The sequence below is a fragment of the Melozone crissalis genome, unplaced genomic scaffold (genome assembly GCF_028551555.1).
Source record: "Melozone crissalis strain CALT ecotype California unplaced genomic scaffold, PUWL_Pcris_2 ptg000139l_1, whole genome shotgun sequence".
Taxonomy (NCBI): Eukaryota; Metazoa; Chordata; class Aves; order Passeriformes; family Passerellidae; genus Melozone; species Melozone crissalis.
This window is the reverse complement of record NW_026535912.1, coordinates 1,960,747-1,983,390: the sequence shown is the minus strand read 5'-3', so window position 1 is coordinate 1,983,390 and position 22,644 is coordinate 1,960,747. Positions and strand designations below refer to the sequence as shown.

Sequence of the window (22,644 nt, the reverse complement as noted above, 5' to 3'; positions counted from 1 at the left end):
AGCCTTTCCTATACTGTCTGGAGTGTATATAAAATGAAAGCCGAGATTTCTAGAGGGGTTAGAGAGACTCCTGATTCAGGAGTAAAACAAAGCAGGAAAAATCTTGACTGGAGTGGGAAATGGGAGGATATGGGCCAGACTTTTAAGGAATTTGCTGATCCTATAGACTGGGACTTTCCATCTGATCAAATTCAGAACCCAGTCGAGGTGGCAAAGTATTTGAGGGAGAAGTGCCATGGTAATACTAAGGAGGAAAGACTTACTGCAGTGAGCTGGGCCTTGGCGTTTGTTTACCGTACTCTGCTAGATACTGTGGAGCAGCAGATAGCAGAAAGGGAACAGGGAGATAAGTTAGTTACTATCCCAGTGACCCAGGCTGCAGCTAACATCCCAGGCTCCAGGCTAGCAGCTGAATCAGACGACAGGCCCCAACCCATGGCTGTCGCAGCTAATACAAGAGGTGGAAAGTGTAAAGACAAGACCGATCGAAAGGTGGAAGATGATGATGATGATGCAGGAGAAGGACCCTCACCAAAATCAGAGGCCACATCAAGGGGCACAGATTCTGGAGCTAATACTGACTCCTTTTCTCTGAAGGACCTCAGAGGCCTAAGAAAGGATTACAGACGACAACCTGACGAATCTATAATTAGTTGGTTAGTCCGCCTTTGGGATGCTGCAGGGGAGGTTACAATTTTGGATGGTACTGAAGCGAGGCATTTGGGATCCCTGTCGCATGATACTGTCATCGATCAAGGTATGATGAGCAGGGCTAGCCCTCACAGCCTCTGGAAACGGGTCCTGGAGAGTGTAGCACAAAGATACTTATGTGCCGATGATCTCTATATGCAGCAGACAGGGTGGAAGACCATAGAGCAGGGGATCCAACGCCTGAGAGAAATGGCGGTGGTAGAGCTCATTTTCTCAGATGATATAACAACTAGGAATCCGGACCTGGTACCATGCACACCTGTAATGTGGAGGAAACTTGTGCGACTTGGGCCACCTGAATACGCTTCTGCCTTGGCAATAATGAAGCGGGATGATACATATGAGACTGTGCTTGATATGGCGAAGAAGCTTCGAGCGTATGCAGATGCTGTGCATGGACCAACTCATGCCAGAATTGCAGCAGTGGAAACCCAACTGCAGAAACTAGAGGACAAAATAGAGGAGAATCATAAGAAACTCCGGGAAGAGATTAAGGAAGACCTTATTCAAATCTCGGCTGTGCAAATTAGAGGCCCTGGTATCCAACGCTGGCGCTCCTTTGATGGGGAGAGAAGGTACACCGCACGGGCTGAGTTATGGGCCTTTCTGCGTGAGTCTGGAGAAGACATGAGGAGATGGGATGGAGAACCCACCGTTGCTTTGGCACAACGGGTGCGTGATTTGAAGAAAAGAGGAAGTATCACCAAAAAGAGGGCAGCTCCGGTTGCTCGCAGCCAAGATGTTGAGTATGACGATGACATGTCCGATCCCCTTGAAGGAACTTCTAAGGCATACGCCCAAGGAAAGAAGGACAATCTGGCTTAGAGGGGCCCTGCCTCTAGCCAGGAAGAGGCACGGGAAAATCGGGTTTTTTGGAAGGTGTGGATCAGATAGCCTGGCACATCAGAGCCACAAGACTATGAAGCATTGGTTGACACTGGATCACAGTGTACCTTAATGCCATCAGAACACGTGGGGACAGAACCTGTTTCCATTGCTGGAGTGACGGGGGGATCACAACAGTTGACTTTGTTGGAAGCTGAGGTGAGCTTGACTGGGAAGGAGTGGCAGGAACATCCGATTGTGACTGGTCCAGAGGCTCCGTGTATTTTGGGCATAGACTTCCTCCGGAATGGCTATTACAAAGATCCTAAGGGATTCAGGTGGGCTTTTGGAATAGCTGCAGTGGAGATAGAGGGTATTAAACAATTGAATACCTTGTCTGGACTATCAGAGAACCCATCTGCAGTAGGACTCTTGAAGGTAGAGGAGCAACGAGTACCAATTGCCACTTCGACAGTGCACCGCAGGCAGTACCGGACGAATCGAGATGCCGTGATCCCCATCCACAAGATGATTCGAGAGCTGGAGAGCCAAGGGGTGGTCAGTAAAACCCACTCACCCTTTAACAGCCCTATCTGGCCCGTGCGAAAATCTGACGGAGAATGGAGATTGACTGTGGACTATCGTGCCTCGAATGAAGTGACTCCACCACTGAGTGCGGCTGTACCGGACATACTGGAACCGCAGTACGAGCTGGAGTCCAAGGCAGCAAAGTGGTACACGACCATCGATATTGCTAACGCGTTTTTCTCCATCCCTCTGGCAACAGAATGCAGGCCTCAGTTTGCTTTTACATGGAGGGGAGTGCAGTATACCTGGAACCGACTGCCCCAGGGGTGGAAACACAGTCCTACCATCTGTCATGGACTGATCCAGGCTGCACTAGAAGAGGGTGAGGCTCCAGAACATTTACAATATATTGATGATATCATTGTTTGGGGGAACACGGCAATGGAAGTGTTCGAGAAAGGAGAGAAGATCATTCATATTCTCCTGAAAGCTGGATTTGCCATTAAGAAGAGCAAAGTCAAGGGACCTACCCGAGAAATTCAGTTCTTGGGGGTGAAGTGGCAAGACGGATGGCGTCAGATTCCTGCGGATGTTATTAACAAAATCACTGCTATGTCCCCACCAACTGATAAGAAGGAAACACAAGCCTTCTTAGGTGCTATAGGTTTCTGGAGGATGCACATCCCTGAGTATAGTCAGATTGTGAGACCCCTTTATCTGGTTACCCGCAAGAAGAACGACTTCCATTGGGGCCCTGAGCAGCAGCAAGCGTTTGTCCAAATCAAGCAGGAGATCGCTCATGCTGTAGCCCTTGGTCCAGTTAGGACGGGACCAGATGTGAAGAACGTGCTCTACTCTGCGGCCGGGAGCCATGGTCTGTCCTGGAGCCTTTGGCAGAAGGTGCCTGGCGAGACCCGAGGCCGACCATTGGGATTTTGGAGTCGGAGCTACAGGGGGTCTGAAGATAACTATACCCCAACAGAAAAAGAAATCTTGGCCGCCTATGAAGGAGTCCAAGACGCCTCGGAGGTGATTGGTACAGAGGCACAACTTCTTCTGGCACCCCGACTACCGGTGCTGGGATGGATGTTCAGAGGAAAGGTTCCCTCTACCCACCATGCCACCAATGCTACTTGGAGTAAGTGGATTGCCCTCATTACGCAGCGCGCTCGAATTGGGAAGTTAAATCGCCCTGGGATCCTGGAAATAATTACAAATTGGCCCGAAGGTGAGAGCTTTAGTGTCGCGGATGAGGAACAAGAGCCAGTGACCCGGGTTGAGGAAGCTCCACCATATAATCAGTTGCCAGCAGAAGAAACACATTACGCTTTATTCACCGATGGTTCTTGTCGCGTCATAGGGATGAAACGGAGGTGGAAAGCAGCTGTATGGAGTCCCACTCGACGGGTTGCGGAGGCTACTGAAGGAGAAGGTGAATCCAGTCAATTTGCTGAAATCAAAGCTATTCAACTGGCCCTAGGTATTGCAGAGAGAGAGAAGTGGCCAAGGCTCTATTTGTATACCGATTCTTGGATGGTAGCCAATGCTCTATGGGGATGGCTGAAGAGATGGAAAGAGGCGAACTGGCAGCGCAGAGGAAAACCAATTTGGGCTGTGGAAGAGTGGAAAGATATCGCTACTCGGTTAGAGAAGTTACCTGTGAAGGATCGGCATGTAGATGCCCATGTCCCCAGAAGTAGAGCTAATGAAGAGCAGCAAAACAACCAGCAAGTACATCAGGCTGAAAAGATGGGGGAGTTGAAGATAGATCTCGACTGGGAGCATAAGGGAGAGTTATTCTTGGCACGATGGGCCCATGATGCCTCAGGCCACCAGGGTAGAGATGCCACCTATAAATGGGCACGAGACCGAGGGGTGGATCTAACCATGGACAGTATCTCTCAGGTTATTCGTGACTGTGAGACGTGCCCTGCCATTAAGCAGGCCAAAAGGGTGAAGCCCCTCTGGTACGGTGGGCGGTGGTCTAAGTACAAATACGGGGAGGCCTGGCAGATTGATTACATCACGCTGCCTCAAACCCGCCAAGGCAAGCGCTATGTACTGACCATGGTAGAAGCCACCACGGGATGGTTGGAAACCTACCCTGCGTCTCATGCCACAGCTCGTAACACTATCTTGGGCCTTGAAAAGCAGGTCCTTTGGAGGCACGGTACTCCCGAGAGAATTGAGTCGGATAATGGAACTCATTTTAAAAACAATCTTATTAATACTTGGGCTAGGGAACATGCCATCGAGTGGGTATACCATATCCCCTATCATGCACCAGCTGCAGGGAAAGTGGAAAGGTATAATGGATTGTTAAAAACCACCTTAAAAGCATTGGGTGGGGGGTCTTTAAAAAACTGGGAGCAGCATTTGGCGAAGGCTATCTGGTTAGTTAACACTCGAGGTTCCACCAACCGAGCGGGTCCTGCTCAGTCTGAGCTCCTTAATATAGTAGATGGGGATAAAGCCCCAGTGGCCCATGTCAGAGGTTTGTTGGGAAAGACAGTATGGATCAACCCTGCCTCGAGTACAGACAAACCCATCCGTGGGATTGTTTTTGCTCAAGGACCAGGTTATACATGGTGGATAATGCAGAAAGATGGAACAACACGGTGTGTACCTCAGGGAGACCTGATTGTGGGATAAGGCTCATATATGAATGCCATTGTTTGCTGAATGTGAGACAGAAGGAAACTGTAAGTGTCAAAGGTCTGAGCAAGTAAGATGAGAGGAATGCGTAAGTGTCAAAGGTGTGAGTAAGTGAAATGAAAGTTTTTTATTGTATGTTCACGATATGGGATAAGGGGTGGAGTGTCGTGGGGTGACAACCTTCATCCCAATACTTTATCCCAATATCGTGTGTTGTGTCTGGCAGCTGTGTTTTTTCTCTCTCTCTTCCCCCCCCAGCCCCCGGCCGTCTTGCCACGGCGGGGCGGGGAGGGAGGAGGGAGGGGGACTGGGTGCACTTTGGCTTTTGGCTGCTTGGCTGGCTGGCCTGCTCGCTTTTGCTTGCCGCTTTGCTTGCTTGCTACTGCCTTAGCCCTAGCTGATAGCTGCCTTTTTTTCCCTTTGCTGCTTTCTGCGCTGGTTTTTTTTTCCCTTTTCTTTCGTCCTCTCTTTCTTACCCTCCCCTGAAGATACTGGACCGGCTCTGGACCTGACTTGGGACGTCCGACGTCTGGCGGGATCTCCGGAGCCTGCGAGAGACGCTCGGCACCCTCCACAACACCGACTGGTCTTCTTTTCTTTTCTTGTGTTGGGGAGTGTTCTTTTGTTATTTGTCAATAAATAGGTTTTGTTTTCCACTTTGCTCCTCCAAGGAATTCCTTCCCGAACCCGGTATTGGGGGGGGGAGGGGTGGTTGGAGGTTTGTTTTTTTTGGGGGGGGACTCCCTTTTGGAGATTTCCCCTAATTTGTCCTAAACCAGGACAAAGGCACACCCAGCCCATTAAGCCACACCTATTCTCATTAAGCCACACCCATCCCTTTAAGCCCCACCCACCTTTTAAAGCCCCCACCCACCTCTTTAGGACCCATCCATTCCTTTAAGCCCCACCCACCATTTAAGCTCCACCCACTTGTGCCACACCCACCCCTTTTAAGCCCACTCCATCCATTTAAGCTCCACTCACAATTTAAGCCCCACCCACATATTTAAGCCCCACCCACTCATTGAAGTCCCACCCACCATTAAATCCAGTTAATCCCTTTGAGCCCCACCCACCCTTTTAAGCCCCACCCACCCCTTTAAGCCCCACCCACCTTTTGAGCCCCCCCATACATAATAAAGCCCCACCCACCCTCTTAGGCCACACCCACACTTTAAGCTCCACTCGTCTCTTTAAGCCACACCCACCCCTTTAAGACCCACCCACTCCTTCAGGCCCCACCCACCTTGTGCTCTGATTGGCCAGGACCTCCAGCGCCCAAAGCACCGCCTCTGGGCTGTGGCCAATCAGTACAGCCTGTAGGGGGCATCACGAATCAGAGCAGAGGGCGTGGCCTGAGCAGAGCCACGCCCCCTCCCCCAGCAAGCCACGCCCACCTCAGCCTGTTCCGACCAATCTGGAGCCTCCTGAGCCTTCCTGGGGTGATTGGCTGCTCTGGAGTTCATTAATTAATTGATTAATTGAGGGGTTAATTGGGGGTTAAGGAGGAAGGGGTGTGGCTTACCTGTGTGGGTGTGGCCTCTGGAGCTCCGTCTCCCTGGCCTTGCACAGGGCCTTGATTGACACCTGCGGAGGGGGAGGGGTTGGGGGAATTTGGGGATTTTCAGGGGGTCCTGGGCTGATTTTGGGGTCCCTGAATGGTCTCCAGGCCCCGCCCACCATGTCAGGCTCCGCCCACTCACCAGCACTTCCGGCTCCGCCCCTGCGGCCAAGATGGCCGACAACTCCTCCCGGGATAGGCCCAGCATGAGGGGACCCAAAAGTCTTTCAAAATACCCAAAATCTCCTCAAAATGCCCCAAAATCCCCCAAATTTACCCATAATCCACTCAGGAACTCCAAAAATCCCATCAAAAAACCCAAAGTCTTCTCAAAATCAACCAAAACCCCTCAAAATTTCTTCACAATCTCCCCAGATCCCCTTAGGAACACAAAATCCCCCCAAAAATCCCTCAAGTCCCCCCAAAATCCCTCAGGGACCCCAAAATCTCCCCAAATTCCAAAAAAATCCCCTCAGAAACCCCAAAATCCACTCAGGAACCCCAAAAATCCCCCCAGAAAGCAAAAATTGCCTCACAATCCCCCCAAAATCCTCTCAGAGACCCAAAAATCTGATCAAAATTTCCTCATAGTCCTCCAAAATCTGAAAATTCCCACCAGGGACCCCAAAATCCCCTCAGGAACCACAAAATTCTTCAAAAATCCCCTCACGGACCCCAAAACCTCATCAAAACCCTTCAAATTTTCCCAAAATCCCAGTAGGAATACAAAATCCCCTCAAAATCCTTCAAATTGTCTCAAAATTGCCTCAGGAACCCAAAATCCTCAAAAAATGCTTTAGGGACCCCTAATTCTCCTCAAAATGCCCCAAAATCTCCTCACAATCCCCGAGAGACACAAAAAATCTCTTGAAAACCCTTCAAAATCCTCCCAAGTCCCAGAGAATCCTCCAAAATCCCCTCAAAAATCACCCAAAATCCCCTGAAGGGCCCCAAAATTCAGTCAGGGACCAAAAAATCTAAAAATCCCCCAAATTCCCCCACTGCCCATATAAGGAAACACTGCAAGGCCCCGCCCCTTCCACCCTGCCCCTTCAGGCCCCGCCCCTTTTACCTTTTATGGATTGCCCTCAGCGCCCCCTCGTGGCCGTCCCGCAGCCCAGCCGGGCCCGGCTCCGCCCCTCGCTGAAGCTCCGCCTCTCGCTGAAGCTCCGCCCCTCGCTGAAGCTCCGCCCCCAGCAGCCGAAGCTCTGCCCCTCGCTGAAGCTCCGCCCACCGCCGGCTCTGCGCCTCCTCCAGCAAGACGTCTGGGGGGGGAAAGGGGGACCCCAAAGGTTTGGGGTGAGAACCCCCAAATTTGGGGTTTGGGGGGTCAGGGAGCCCGAAACTGAGGGAAGGGACCCCGAAATTGCGGTGAGGATCCCAAATTTGGGGTTTAGGGGGATCCTGGGACCCAAAATATTGGGGAAGGGACCCCAAAATTGGGGTTTGGGGGGTTCAGGGATCCCAAATTTGGGATTTGGGGGGGTCACGGGACCCCAAAATTGGGGGAGGAACTCAAAATTTGGGGGTGAAAATCTCAAAATTGGGGTTTAGAGGGGCTCAGGGATCCTAAAAATGGGGATGGGGACCGCAAAATTGAGGTTTGGGGGGTTCAGGGACCCCAAATTTGGGGTTTAGGGGGGGTCTGGGACCCTAAAAATGGGGAAGGGGTCCCAAAATTTAGGGGTAGGGACCCCAAAATTGGAGTCCGGGGGCGGTCTGAGACCCTAAAATTGGGGAAGGGGACCCAAAAATTGGGATTTAGGGGGATCAGGGACCCCAAAATTGAGGAAGGGGACCCCAAAATTGGGGTCTAGGAGGACATGGAACCCCAAAATTGGGGTTTGAGTTCATCAGGGATCCCAGAATTGGGGTTTGGCCTCGATCAGAGACCCTAAAAATGGGGAAAGGACCCCAAAATTTGTGGTTTGGGGGTTCAGGGACCCCAAATTTGGGGTTTTGGTGGTCCTGGGAGCTCAAAAAGGGGGAACGGGACCGTAAATTTAGGGCTTGGAGAAAAATTGGGGTTTGGGGGTTTCTGAGACTCCAAAATTGGGGATGGGTCTCGAAAACTGGGGTTTGGGGGGGTCAGGAACCCCAAAATCGGGATTATGGGAGTTCTGGGACACTGCAAATCAGGGGGACCCCAAAATTTGGGGGTAGAGACCCCAAAATACAGTAAGGAGCCAAAAATTGGGGTTGGGGGGGGGAGGGGGTCCAGGGACTCCAAAATTGGGAAAGCGGACCCCAAAATTTAGGGTGAAGACGCCAAACTGGGGCTTTAGTGGCTCAAGGACCCCAAAATTGGGGTCCAGGAGGACATGGGACCACAAAGTTGGGGTTTTGGGGGTGCTGGGACCCTAAAATTGGGGAAAGGGACCCCAAATTTGGGGCTGGGGTGTTCAGGGACCCCAAAATTGGGGTTTGGGAGCATCAGGGACCCCAAACTTGGGGTTAGGGGAGGGTCAGGGACCGCAAAATTGGGGTTTTGAGTGGGCAAGGAATCCCAAATTTCTGGTAAGGACCCCAAAATTGGGACTTAGGGGCATCATGAGACCCCAGAAATGGCGCGGACCCCAAAATTTGGGGGTGGGGAGCCCCCGAAATGGAGGTTTGGAGGGTAGGAACCTTTGTGCGGGGGCCGCGTTTCCGGCCGGACTCACCGAGGCGCTGCGCCGTTTCCTGTGCGTCCGCAATGGCATCCCCCAGGTCCCGCACCTCCTTCCGGAGCCGCTCCACGGCCGCGCGCAGCGCCCCCTGCTGGCCCGGCCGAGCCGGAGCGGCCTGCGCCAAAACGGCCCAAAAGCGCCACAATTCAGCCAAAATTCAGCCAAAATTCAGCCAAAATTCACCCAAATGTACCTGGGAGTGTGCCCAGGGTTCTCACGATACCCAAAACTCTCAAAATATTGACAAAATCCCACAAAAAACCCAAAATTCCACAAAAATGAGGATTAAAATTGGCCCAAATCTGACCAAATTCACCTCAAAATTCACCACAATATCCCTGAGATTGTGCCCAGCGTCCTCACGATACCCAAAACTCCCCCCAAAAAAGAGAAAACCCCCAAAAATGAGGCTCAAAATTGACCCAAATCCGCCCAAATTCACCCCAACATCCCTGAGATTGTGCCCTAGGTTCTCACAACACTCAAAGCTCACAAAAAAACCGAGAAAAATCCCACAAAAAATACCCCAAAATCCCGCAAAAATGAGGCACAAAATTGACCCAAAAATTCCCCGAAAAAAAATCCCCAAAAACTCTCCAAAATTCCCCCCAAAACTCCCCCCAAAAATCCCCACAAATTTTATAAAAACAAGGCTCAAAAAAAATCCCAAAATTCCCCCAAAACCCCCAAGATTTTATAAAAATGAAGCTCAAAATGGACCCAAATCCACCCGAATTCAGCCCAAAATGCACCCAAAATTCACCCCAATATCCCTGAGATTGGGCCCAGGGTTCTCATGATACCCAAAACTCCCAAAGTTTGGGGAAATCCCACCAAAAAAACCAAAATGAGGCTCAAAATCGACCCCCAAATCCGTCCAAATTCACCCAAAATTCCCCTCCAAAATAATCCCAAAAATTCCCCCAAAAATCCCCAAAATTCCCCAAATTCCCCCCCAAATCTCCCTGAAAAAATCTCCCAAAAATTGCCCCCCAAAAATCCCCAAAATTTAATAAAAATGAGGCTCAAAATGGACCCAAATCTGCCCAAAATTCACCCCAAAATCCCTGAGAATGTGCCCCGCGTCCTCATGATACCCAAAACTTCCAAACTAACGGGAAAACCCCACAAAAGAACCCCCAAATTCCACACAAATGAGGGTTAAAATGGCTCCAAATCCTCCAAAAAATCCCCAAAATTGCCCCCCCAAAAAATCCTTCAAATTCCCCCCAAAATTTCCACCAAAATTCCCCCCAAAAAATCCACAAAATTCCCCCAAAAACTCCCAAAAACCCCAAAATGCCACAAAAATGAGGCTCAAAATTGACCCTAAATCCTCCCAAATTCACCCCAAAATCCCCTCAAGTAGCCCTGAGATTGTCAAAGAATCCCAAAATCTTTTTCAAAATTCCCAAAAACCTGAAAATTCCCAAATATCCAAAAATCCCCGAAAATTCTAAAAAAATTCCCCAAAAAATTCCCGAAAACATCCACAAAATTCCCCTAAAAATCCCAAAAAAACCCCCAAAATTCTCCCCAAAAATCACCCAAAATTCTCCCCAAAAATTCCCAATACCCCTCAAAATCCCACAAAAATGAGGCTCAAAATGGACCCCAAATCTGCCTGAATTCCCCCCAAAATTCACCCAGATATCCCTGAGATTGTCAAAAAATCCCAAAAACTCCCCAAAGTCATTTCCAAAATTCCCCAAAACCCCTGAAAAATCCCAAAAGTCCCGCAAAAAATCCTCAAAATTCCCCAAAAAATCCCCCGAAAAATCACTTTTAAATGCCCCAAACCCCCCAAATCCCTCCCAAAATTCCCACCAAACCCAAAAACATTCTCCAAAAATTTTGCATTTTGCCCACAAAAAAAATCCCATTTCAAGCTCCAAAACTCCCCTGGACCCCCCAAAATTCCCTCAAATCCCCTCCAAAAATCAAAAAAGATCCCCCAAAATCCAAAAAAATCCCTTAAAATTCCTGAAAATTCCCCAAAAATCCCAAAATTTCCCCAAAATGTCCCCAAATCTGAGGGAACCTCCCCAAATTTTGGGTTCCCCACCCCAAATCTGACCCCAATTCCCACTCAGGTTTTGGGTCACCCTCACCTCCAGCTCCTGCAGGTGCCTGTACCTGAGCCCCGAGTTAAGGAACAATTTGGGGATCCCCCAAAAATCTCCCCTTCAACTGAAGGTTGAACCTCCAAATTTGGGAACCCCCACCCCAGATTTTGGAGTTTCCAGAATTTTCTATCCCAGGAACCCCCAAATTTTTGAGGATCCCCCAAAATTTCGGATACAAGCGCAGATTTCCTCGGATCTTCTTCACGTTCCTGTGGGGACACCCCAAAAATTCTGTGAGGGGAGAACCGGGAAAAAGAGCGGGAAAAGTGGCGCGGGGCATGATGGGAGCTGTAGTTCAGAGGGGTGGGGCCTGCAATGATGCTCTATGGGCGGTGCAGGGCGTGATGGGAGCTGTATGCCGGCCATAATGACACTGAATGGGGCGTGGAGCATGATGGGAGTTGTAGGCTTGGCTATAATGGAACTCAGTGGGGCGCGGGGGATGATGGGAGCTGTAGGCCCGGAAAGCATCTCCCCCTCCTTCCCCTTAAATTTTGGGGTCCCCTTGCAATTTTTGGGGTTTTTCACTCTCCACAATGTTGGGGTCCCCCCTCACCGCTGGTTCCGGACGTGGCGGATGACGTAATCCCAAATGGGGGCTGCGGGGCCGGAGCAGAGCCTGCAGGGGAGGGAATTGGGGCACCCCAACATTTGGGGGTGACCATAAAATTCACCCAGAAACCCGAAAATCACCCCCAGGAACCCCCAAATCCACTCAGGATGCCCTAAAAGGGACCCCAAAAGGACCCCTCAGGACCCCCCAAAGGGACCCCAAAATCCCCACAGGACCCCCCAAAACCTCCCAAGGGACCCTTCAAGGGGACCCCAAATTCTCCAGGACCTCCTAAAGGACCCCAAAAGCATCCCCAGGACCCTCCAAAGGGACCCCAAAACCCCCCAGAACTCTCCAGAGGGAGCCCAAAATCCCCCCAGGACTCCCCAAAACCTCTCAGGACCCTCCAAAGAGACCGCAAAACCACCTCAGGACCCCCAAACCCACCCAGGGCCCTCTAAAGGGACCCCAAAATCCCCCAAGGACCCCTCAAAAGGACCCCAAAACTCACACAGGACCACCCAAAAGGACCCCCAAATCCCCCCAGCACCCCTAAACCCCCTCAGGACCCTCCAAGAGGACGCAAAATTCACTCAGGACCCCTAAAACCCCCTCAGGACCCTCCAAGGGGACCCCAAAACGCCCCAGGATGTTTCATAGGGACCCCAAAATCCCTTCAGGACCCCCAAAATTCCTCCAGGATCCTCCAAGGGGACCCCCAAACCCTTCCAGGATCTTCTAAAGGAACCCCAAAACCTCCCCAGTACTCTCCAAAGGGACCCCAAAACCTCCCAGTACTCTCCAGAGGGAGCCCAAAATCCCCCCAGGACTCCCCAAAACCTCTCAGGACCCTCCAAAGGGACCCCAAACCTCCTCAGCCCCCCCCACATTCCCGCTCTCCCCTCACGGAGCCCTCGGGGGGTTTCCACCCCCGGCAGCCCGAAACCCCCCGGCCCCTCCCCGCCTCAGGGGGGTCCCCATGGGGGTCCCCGGCTGGTCCCGACCTGCGGAGCGCGGCCGGGGAGGGGATGGCGGAGGGCGGCAGCTCCATCTCCTCCCGGAGCCACCGCTCCAGCGCCTCCGCCATCATGGCCAGGGGGCGCTAGGGAAAAACCGCGGGAAAAGCGCCGCGGGCCAGCACGGGAGTTGTAGTGCGGGAGGGGCGGGGCATGCAGTGATGGGCTATGGGAGGCGCGGGGCATTACGGGAGTTGTAGGCGAGTAACAGGGGCGCTGTGGTGCGCGAGGCAGGATGGGGGTTGTAGGCGTGGCTGTAATGATTCTCTATGGGGCGGGGGGATGATGGGAGTTGTATGCGTGTTTGTAATGGGCCTCTATGGGTTATAATGATTCTCTATGAGGCTCGGGGCCTGATGGGAGTTGTATGCACACCTGTAATGGGGCTCTATGGGTTATAATGATTCTCTATGGGACTCTATGGGTTATAATGATTCTCTATAGGGCGCGGGGGCTGATGGGAGTTGTATGCGTGTTTGTAATGGAACTCAATGGGCGTCGCGGGGCATGATGGGAGCTGTAAACCAGGAAGTTGGTAGATGGGGAAACTTGGGGGTCTGGGGGCACTTCGGGGTCCTAAGGGCCACTTATGGGTCAGAGGAGCCATTTAAGGGACACTTAAAAGGCACCCGAGGGGAACTTTGGGTCTGAGGGCACTCAGGGTCACCTGGTGAGCTGGATCCTGGCTTTACCTGGCTTCTCTGGGGCGCGGGGGATGATGGGAGTTGTAGGCTCTGGGCAGCATAGGAATTGTAGGCGCAGACTGAGGGTCTGTGGGGCGGGGGGAGGTTTAGGGAGGCACCTGGGAGTCCGTGAGGGCACTCGGAGGTCCTGAGTGGGGGCTGAGAGATCACTTAGGAATCCTGGGAGGCACTTGGGGGTCCGGGGGGGCAACTGAGGAGCAACTTTGGGTTTGGAGGGAAATTTGGGGGCGTGTACCGGGCACTCTGTGTGGCTGCGTGGCATGACGGGAGGTGTAGGCCGGGCTTCCTTTAGATTCTATGGGGCCGCGGAGCATGAAGGGAATTGTAAGCCAGCCATCAATACTTACGTGTAGTGCCGCAGGGCATGACGGGAGTTGTTGGCCCCGTTTCAATGGCGCTCTAAGAGGCCGCGAGGCATGCTGGGACCTGGAGTCCAGCGTTTAATAGCTCACTTTGCCGCCGCAGGGCATGACGGGAATTGTAGTCGAAAAAAGCCAAAATGGCGCAGCCTTTAGATACCGCCTTCAAGGCCGCTGATTGGTTGCAAGCTATGATTGACAGGCAGGTCGACCAGTGGGAGGTGGCGCCGGCGGAAGGCGGGAAGCGGCAGCTCCTGAGGGCGGCGGTGAGAGGGGGGCGCGGATTTTGGGGGGATTTGAGGCGATTTTGGGGCATTTTGGGGGATTTTTGGGATCCCTCACGAGCCTCTCACCCCTGCCAGGCCCCAGGGACGCGTCCGGAGCCGTGATGGCCGCCAAGGTGAAGGTGGAGAAACCAGGTGAGCTCGGCCGGGAGCCCCAAAAACCCCAAAAACCGCCCAAAAACCCCCAAAATTCCACAAAAATCCCACTCGGGACCCCCCAAAACCCCTCAAATCCCCTCAGAAAGCGCCGAAATGCCAAAAGATTTCCCGAATATATCCCAAAACAACACAAATCCTCCCCAAAATTTCCAAAATATTCCCAGAATTCCCCAAATTCCTCCCAGATTCCTCCAGAAGCCCAAATGCCCCACAATTCTCAAAATTTTCTCCCAAATTTCTTAAAAACTCCTCACAGGACCCTGAAAATTCACCAAATTCCCAGAGCTGGACCCAAAAATGCCCAAAAATTCCCCAAAATTCCGAATTTTTTCCAGTGCTGAACACCAAAATTCCTTAAAATTCCCCCAAAATCCCAATTAAAACCCAAAATACCCTCAAAATTCTTATTTGAATCCCCCAAAACCCCAACGAAACCCCAAAAATTCCATTTAAACCCCAAAAATCCTTTTAAGACCCCAAAATTGCCCCAAAAATTCCCCATATCCTCTCAAAATTCCCATTTCAATCCCTCAACCTTCATTTTAAACCCTAAAATTTCTTCTTTAAACCCCCAAATCCCCTCCAGGATCCCCCAAATTTAAAAGAATCCCTCAAAAATCCCAAATTTCCATGAATTTGTCACCCAAATTCCCCTCATATTCCAAAAAATCCCCAAAATTCTCCCAAAAATTCTCTAAAAATTGCCCAAATGCCCTCCAGAATCCCCCAAGTTTAAGAATAATTCTCAAAAATCCTCAAAATTTCTGAATTTCCCAGAACTGGACCCCCAAATTCTTCCCAAATTCCCAAAAATTCTCCCCAAAATTCCCAGTTATTCCCCAGATTTCCCCAAAACTGCCCCAAATCCATTCCAGGACCCCCAAATTCCCCAAAATTCCCCCAAAATTCCAAAAGTCTCCAATATTCCCAGAGCTGGACATCCCAAAGCCCCAAGACTCCACAAAATCCCCCAAAACTCCCCCCAAACGCCTTCCAATATTCCTAAAAATTCCCCAAAAAATCCCAAATTTCCACCAATTTCCCTAAGATTCCCCCAAAAATGCCCAATTTCCCATTTCAGTCCCTCAAAATTCCCATTTTAACCCCAAAATTCCCCCAAATCCCCTCCAGGACCCCCAGATATCCCCCCCAAATTCCCTAAAATCTCTTCCACCATTCCCAAAACATCAAACAAAATCCCCAAAATTTTCCCATTTCAACCCCCAAAAATCTCCCAGAAACCCCAAAATTCCCAAAAAGTCCCAAAAATTCCCCCAAATTCCCATTTCAATCCCCATAAATCCCCAAAATTCCCAGAGCTGGACCCCAAATTCCCCAAACTTCCCCCAAAACTCCCCCAAATTCCTTTCCTCATTCCCAAAAATCCTGCAAAATTCCCAAAAATCACCCGAACTCCCCCCAAATTTCTTCTAAAAATCCCCTAAATCCCTTCCAACATTCCCAAAACATCCCCAAAATTCCCATTTCAATCCCAAAATCCCCCTAAAAATTCCCAGAATCCTCCCAAACTCCCCCAAAATTTTTCAAATCTCCCCAAATTTCCCCAATGTACCCAAAAAATCCCCCAAATTCTCCCAAAAATTTCCATTTCAACCCCAAAAAATTCCCATTTCAACTCCCAACCCCCCATTCCCCCAAAATTCCCAAAAATTCCCCTCAAAACACCCAAACCCCCTCAGCATTTCCCCAAATCCCCCCCAAGTCCCACAAAATTCCCAAAAATTCCCTTTGCAACCCCAAAAATGCCCCAAAAGTTCCTAAAATTTCCCAGAATTTCCCCAGAACTCTTCAAACTTTCCACAAATCTCCCTGAAATTCCTTCCAATATTTAAAAAAATCCCCAAAATTCCCCAAGAAATCCCAAAATTTCTTCAAAAATCCCCTTGTTCCCTGAGCTGGGGCCGTTTGGAGGCCCCAAAATCCCCCAAACTGCACCAAAATTCCTTCCAAAATGTCAAGAAAACCCCACAAAACTTCCCCAAAGTCCTTTAAGAATTGCAACTTAAACCCCAAAAGTTCCCATTTCAACACCATAAAACCCCCTTAAAATCCCAAAACCTCCCCTAAAACTTCCCCAAATCCCAAAAAATCCCCAAATTTCCGCAAATTTCCTAAAAAAACTTTGAATTTCCCAGAGCTCTGCCCTGGAGCTGCTCAGCACCACCTGGAGCCCCCAAATCTCCTCAAAATTCCCAGAAAATCCCAAAATCCCTAAAAAATGTCTTCCAAAATCCAAAAAAAATCCCAAAACATCCCAAATTTTCCCCCCAAATATCCCATTTCAAGCCACAAAATTTTCATAAAACTCCCCAAAATTTCCCCCAAAACTCCCATTTCAAACCCCAAAACTCCCCCTAAAAATCACCCAAACCCCGAAAGTGCCCCAAAACCTTCCAAAATCTCAAACAAAATTCCCCAAAACCCCCAAAAATGCCAGAAATTCCACAAATTTTCCACAAATTTTTCCAAGTTTCCCCAATTTCCTAGAGCTGTCCCCCAGTGCCGCCCGGCGCCACCTGGAGCCCCCAAATGTCCTAAAAATTCCCCCAATTTTCCCAAAATGCCCCAAATGCCCCCATAATCCCCCCAGAATTTCTTCCAAAAATCCCCCAATTCCTTCCAACATTCCCCAAAATTCCCATTTCAAACCCCAAAATCCCCAAAAATTCTGTGGAGAGTCAGGGCTGTGTGTGCAGCAGGAATGGAGCTGTACGGTCAGTCAGGGCTGTGTGTGCGGCAGGAATGGGGCTGTACGGTCAGTCAGGGCTGTGTACAGCAGGAATGGGGCTGTATGGTCAGTCAGGGCTGTGTACAGCAGGAATGGGGCTGTACGGTCAGTCAGGGCTGTGTGTGCGGCAGGAATGGGGCTGTACGGTCAGTCAGGACTGTGTGTGTGGCAGGAATGGGGCTGTACGGTCAGTCAGAGATCTGTGTGTGTGTGTGGCAGGAATGGGGCTGTACGGTCAGTCAGGGATCTGTGTGTGCAGCAGGAATGGGGCTGTACGGTCAGGCGGGGGTGTGTGTGTGTTACAGGAATGGGGCTGTACGGTCAGTCAGGGCTGTGTGTGTGCAGCAGGAATGGGGCTGTAAGGTCAGTCAGGGCTGTGTGTGCGGCAGGAATGGGGCTGTACGGTCAGTCAGGGCTGTGTGTGTGTTACAGGAATGGGGCTGTACGGTCAGTCAGGGATCTGTGTGTGCGGCAGGAATTGGGCTGTACGGTCAGTCAGGGCTGTGTACAGCAGGAATGGGGCTGTACGGTCAGTCAGGGCTGTGTGTGCGGCAGGAATGGGGCTGTACGGTCAGTCAGGGCTGTGTACAGCAGGAATGGGGCTGTACGGTCAGTCAGGGCTGTGTGTGTACAGCAGGAATGGGGCTGTACGGTCAGTCAGGGCTGTGTACAGCAGGAATGGGGCTGTACGGTCAGTCAGGGCTGTGTGTGCGGCAGGAATGGGGCTGTACGGTCAGTCAGGGCTGTGTACAGCAGGAATGGGGCTGTACGGTCAGTCAGGGCTGTGTGTGTACAGCAGGAATGGGGCTGTACGGTCAGTCAGGGCTGTGTACAGCAGGAATGGGGCTGTACGGTCAGTCAGGGCTGTGTACAGCAGGAATGGGGCTGTATGGTCAGTCAGGGCTGTGTGTGCGGCAGGAATGGGGCTGTACGGTCAGTCAGGGCTGTGTGTGCGGCAGGAATGGGGCTGTACGGTCAGTCAGGGCTGTGTGTGCGGCAGGAATGGGGTTGTACGGTCAGTCAGGGCTGTGTGTGCAGCAGGAATGGGGCTGTACGGTCAGTCAGGGCTGTGTACAGCAGGAATGGGGCTGTACGGTCAGTCAGGGATCTGTGTGTGCAGCAGGAATGGGGCTGTACGGTCAGTCAGGGCTGTGTACAGCAGGAATGGGGCTGTACGGTCAGTCAGGACATCCCCCCCCCCTGCAGTCAGACCTTTGCTCCGTGCCTGGCCGCACCCAGCCGGACGTGAGCAGAAGGAAATGACACTGACTGCCCAAGCCATAAAAACCCCGGTGACCCGTCAATAAATGCCATTTGCTGTCCACCACGTTGGTGTCAGGAGCATGTGGACCGAGTGACCCTGGGCTTTGGGCCACCGTGCCGGAGTGAGAACCAGGTCGCCACGCCTTGAGAAGGCAACAGTCATGCATGATACACCATGAGAAAAAAAGGCATATATTATTAGAACAGCATCTGAGTTTTTCAGAGGAGGAGAGATTCATTGACGTCCCAGCAGTCAAACCTGTTCAAATACTTTCCTCAGGGCTTCCTTGAGATGAGAGGTGACCAGCAGAGGCCAAGGCCAGCCAGAGCTCTCTGTCCTGGCAGCTTTTGCCTGGGAGAACCCTTGCAGATAGGGAATTTTTCAGGGGGAGTATCAGTTTTGGCTGTGGGCACCTGGAAAGAGGGATGGTTCTTTTCCATAGGAAGGAAAGCACCAAGCCCCAGTTCTCCAGGGGCTGATGAGAAGCAGCCCTCAGTATTCCAAGATCAGCTGGACCTGTCAGGTGGCCCCTGAGAGGCCAAGCCAGCCAGATCTGTTCCATGTTCCCTGGGTTCCATGAGGCCCTGCAGTGTCACAATGCTCTCCTTGCTTCTGCAGTGTCACAATGGCCCCGTGCTTCCATGAGGCCCTGCAGGGTCACAGTGGCCCTTTGGTTCCCTGGGGCCCCACAGTGTCACAATGGTCTCCATGATTCCCTGGGGCCTTGCTATGCCACAATGGTCTCCATGGATCCACGGTGCCCTGCAGGATCACAACGGCCCTTTGGCTCCATGGAACCCCACAGTGTCACAATGGTCTCCATAGGAAGGAAACCACGGAGCCCCAGTGTTTCAGGGACTGATGACCTGCAGTCGCCAGAGGCCAAGGCCAGGCCTGTCTCTCTGTATTGGCAGGTTTGTCTGCGAGCAACTCTTGGATATTGGAAATTTTGAACGTTGAATCTCATTTTCAGCCAATTTCAGCCTGGAGAAGGCGAATTCTTCTCCACAGAAAGGAAAGCACTGAGCCCCAGTGTTTGGAAGGCAGGTGAGAGCTGGCCCTCAGGAGGCCAAGGCCAGCCAGACCTGTCTGTAATGGCAGCTTTTCTGCAGGAGAAATCTTTTGATATAGGACTTTTGGAGCTGGAGTCCCAATTTCAGCCATGAGCACCTGGAGAAGAAAGATGGTTACATTCCATAGGAAGGAAGGGGTGCAGCCCCAGGGTTTCAGGGCACAATAGAGGCAACCACCAGAGTCCAAGGTCAGCCGGAGCTGTCTGTCCTGGGAGCTTTTGTCTGGGAGGAAAAACCCCTTGAACATAGGAATTTTGGAGGAAAAATACCAAATTCAGATATGGCCAGCTGGGCAGGAGAGACAGTTCTTTTCCATAGGAAGGAAAGCACTGAGCCCCAGTGTTTGAAGGCAGGTGAGACCCAGCTTTCAGGAAGACAAGGGCAGCCAGACCTGTCTGTAATGCCAGCTTTTGTCTGGAAGCAATCCCTGGATATTGGGAATTTTGGAGGGGGAATCCCATTTTGGCCATGGATGCTTGAATGAGAAAGGCAGTTCTTTTCCATTTGAAGGAAAGCCCAGAGCCCCAGGGTTTCAGGGGTACATGAGAAGAGACCCTCGACATGCCAAGGGCAATTGGACCAGTCAGGCCAAGCCAACCAGACCTGTTCCCTGTTCCCTTGATTCCATGGGGCTCTGCAGTGTCACAGTGGTGGTGTCATATTGGATCCTTGGTTCTATCAGGCCCAGATGTGTCACACTGGCCTCTTGTTTCCATGGGACTCCAGTGTGTCACAATGGTCCCTTGCTTCCATGAGGCCTAGCAGTGTCACAGGGGTCTCCTTGGTGCTGCAGTGTCACAAGGGACCCTTGGTTCCAAGGGGACTCGCAGTGTCAGAAGGGTCTCCTTGGTTCCATGAGGCCCTGCAGAGTCCCTTGATTCAACGAGGCCTCCAAGTGTCATCATGGCCTCCAGGATTCCATGAGGCTCCGCAATGTCCCAATGGACCTTTGGTTCCATGGGGTCCTGCACTGTTCCATGGATCCTTAGTTCCGTGGGGCCCTGGAGTGTCACAATGGCCTCCTTGGTTCCATGGTGCCAACTGTGTGACAACTGCCCCTTGGCCTGCCAGGACTCCATAGTGTTACAGTGGTTCCTTGCTTCCATGAGGCCTTGCAGTGTCACAATGGTCTCCATGATCCCATAAGGCCTTGCAGTGTCACAACAGACCATTGGTTTCATGGAGCTCCACAGTGTCACTGTGGTCCCCATGGCTCCACAAGGCCCTGAAGTGCCACAATGGCCCTTTGGTTCCACAAGGCCTCCAAGTGTAAAAATGGCCTCCATGGTTTCATGAGGCCCTGCTGGGTCACAATGGACGTTTGGTTCCATGATGCCCCAGAGTGTCACAATGGTATCCTTGGTTCCACAGTGTGAGAATTGACCCTTCATCCCATGGACACCCACAGTGTTCACTGCAGTCCCCTTGATTCCACCAGGCCCTGCCATGCTCTAATGGTCCCTTGGTTCCAGTGGGTCCCAAAGTGTCAGAAGAGTCTCCATTGTTCCATGAGGCCCCACAATGTCCCTGTGCTCCCCTTGGTTCCACAGGGCCCCACAGTGGAACAATGGACTCTTGGTTCCATGAGGTTCCTCAGTCACAATGGTCTCCTTGGATCCACAGTGTCACAGTGGCCTCTTGGCTCCACGTGGCCATGCTGTGCCACAATGGCTCCTGGTTCCATGAGGACACAGTTTAACAACAGACTCTTTGTTCCACAAGGCCTTGCTGGGTCAGAATGGTCACCAAGAGGTTTCTCAAAGTCACAATGGTCTCCTTGGACCTGTAGTATCACAATGATCATTGGTTCAATGTGGCCCCAATGTGATAAAATGGATTTTGGTTCCATGGGGTTCCACTGTGTCACAATGGACCCTTGTACCATGAGTTTGCTCAGTATCACCGCTGACTCCTTGGTTCTGTGAGGCCTCGCTGTCACCAAGTCTCCGAAATATCAGAATAAGGCTCCTTAACACTACTTTGCTATTTATGAGGGGATCATTTATTCAGGCCTGAGGTCTAGTGAGGGATAACTCCTAAACTTATGTGGACATGTAATTCTACCAGCGCCACAAAACGTGTATTACAATTTATGCATTACCATAAAACTCACCCCAAATTCCCAGATTCAGTCCTTCTTTTTTCTATCACTGCATTCTTGAGTCAGATGTCTTCTCTTCCAACCATCCTTGATGGGAAAGCAGCCCCTGCATGCCTTGTTCCTGTGCTAAAAGTTCACAGGCAGGGTAAAAATTGAATTAACCCTTTTGGTATGAGCCCCAGGCTTTGTGTGGGCAGGCAGGGGCAGGCAGGAGGCAGAGCTGTCAGCAAAGGAAGGGCCCAGCCAGGTGGGGCAGCCGGGGGATGCCGACGGCCTGCAGGGACAGAGGCGCAGGGCAGGGACACCGTGGGACAGCCTGGGCTGCACAGGGCACAGGGATGGGCAGCAGCTGCAAGACAGCCCTGCCAGAGCCAACTTGGGCAGCACTTTGGCCATGGCTGCTGGGCCTGGGCCTGAGGCCACGAGGGGACAAGTGACCCTTGCAGGCCTGGGGCCTCATTGCCTCCTTGTCCCTGCTCAGCAGCCTGGCAGGGGCCGCCCCATGCTCCTGCCCTTGGCATTGCCCATCCCCACATGCCAGTGCCCATCCCGGGAAAAGCCCTGAGCAAGGAGGGAGGGACAGGATCTGTCTGGCCAGGGGCTGGGGCTCAGGCCTTCGCCCTTGGCATTCCTGAAACACATCCAGGTGTGCTCAGCACCAGAGACACCTTTGCCTTGTTTGTCCCCACCTGTCATCACTGCCTCCAGTGTTCTGCTCTGACTGGAACCTGAGGACACTTTTTCAGTTGTGTCCCTGACAGGGATCTCTTCAAAGTACAAGAAACTTCAGTGTTTCAATGGAACTGAGTTCTTGAGAGTTTTGTGACATCACAGAACTGGCTGTGACATCACACAGCAAGATGTGAGGCCATCTAGCAGACTCTGCCATCATAGAGGGTGGCTCTGTGGCATCAGTGAATGGGTTGTGACGTCACTGGGTGGCTGTGAAGCATCATAGAGCAGGGTGTGACATCACAGAACACAATTGTGATGTCACAGGGTGACTTTGCGACATTACTGTCTTCTGTGACATCACAGCACTACTGCATGACATCACAGGGTGACTTCATAGAATTGGCTCTGTGACATCACAGGGGGTGTGTGACATAACAGGTGGCTGGATGACATCACAAGAGCTGTGTGACATCATAGAGTTGGTTGTGTGACATCACAAGGTCTGTTTGACATCACCAGAGGCTGTGTGACATTACAGGGGGTGTGATATCACAGGGGCTCTGTGACATCACAGGGGCAGTGTGACATCATGGGGGCTGTGTGACATCACGGGGGCTGTGTGACATCACGGG

General features: G+C 51.6%; 1 long non-coding RNA gene across 1 annotated transcript; it reads right to left on the bottom strand.

The window, feature by feature from the left end:
* Positions 1-11,248: 11,248 nt before the first annotated feature.
* On the bottom strand, positions 11,249-12,720 carry LOC128948591 (uncharacterized). The gene is made up of 3 exons (XR_008484125.1): positions 12,633-12,720; positions 11,632-11,694; positions 11,249-11,284 (listed from the first exon to the last, which is right to left on the bottom strand). It is a non-coding gene; the product is annotated as an uncharacterized LOC128948591 (long non-coding RNA).
* Positions 12,721-22,644: the final 9,924 nt, after the last annotated feature.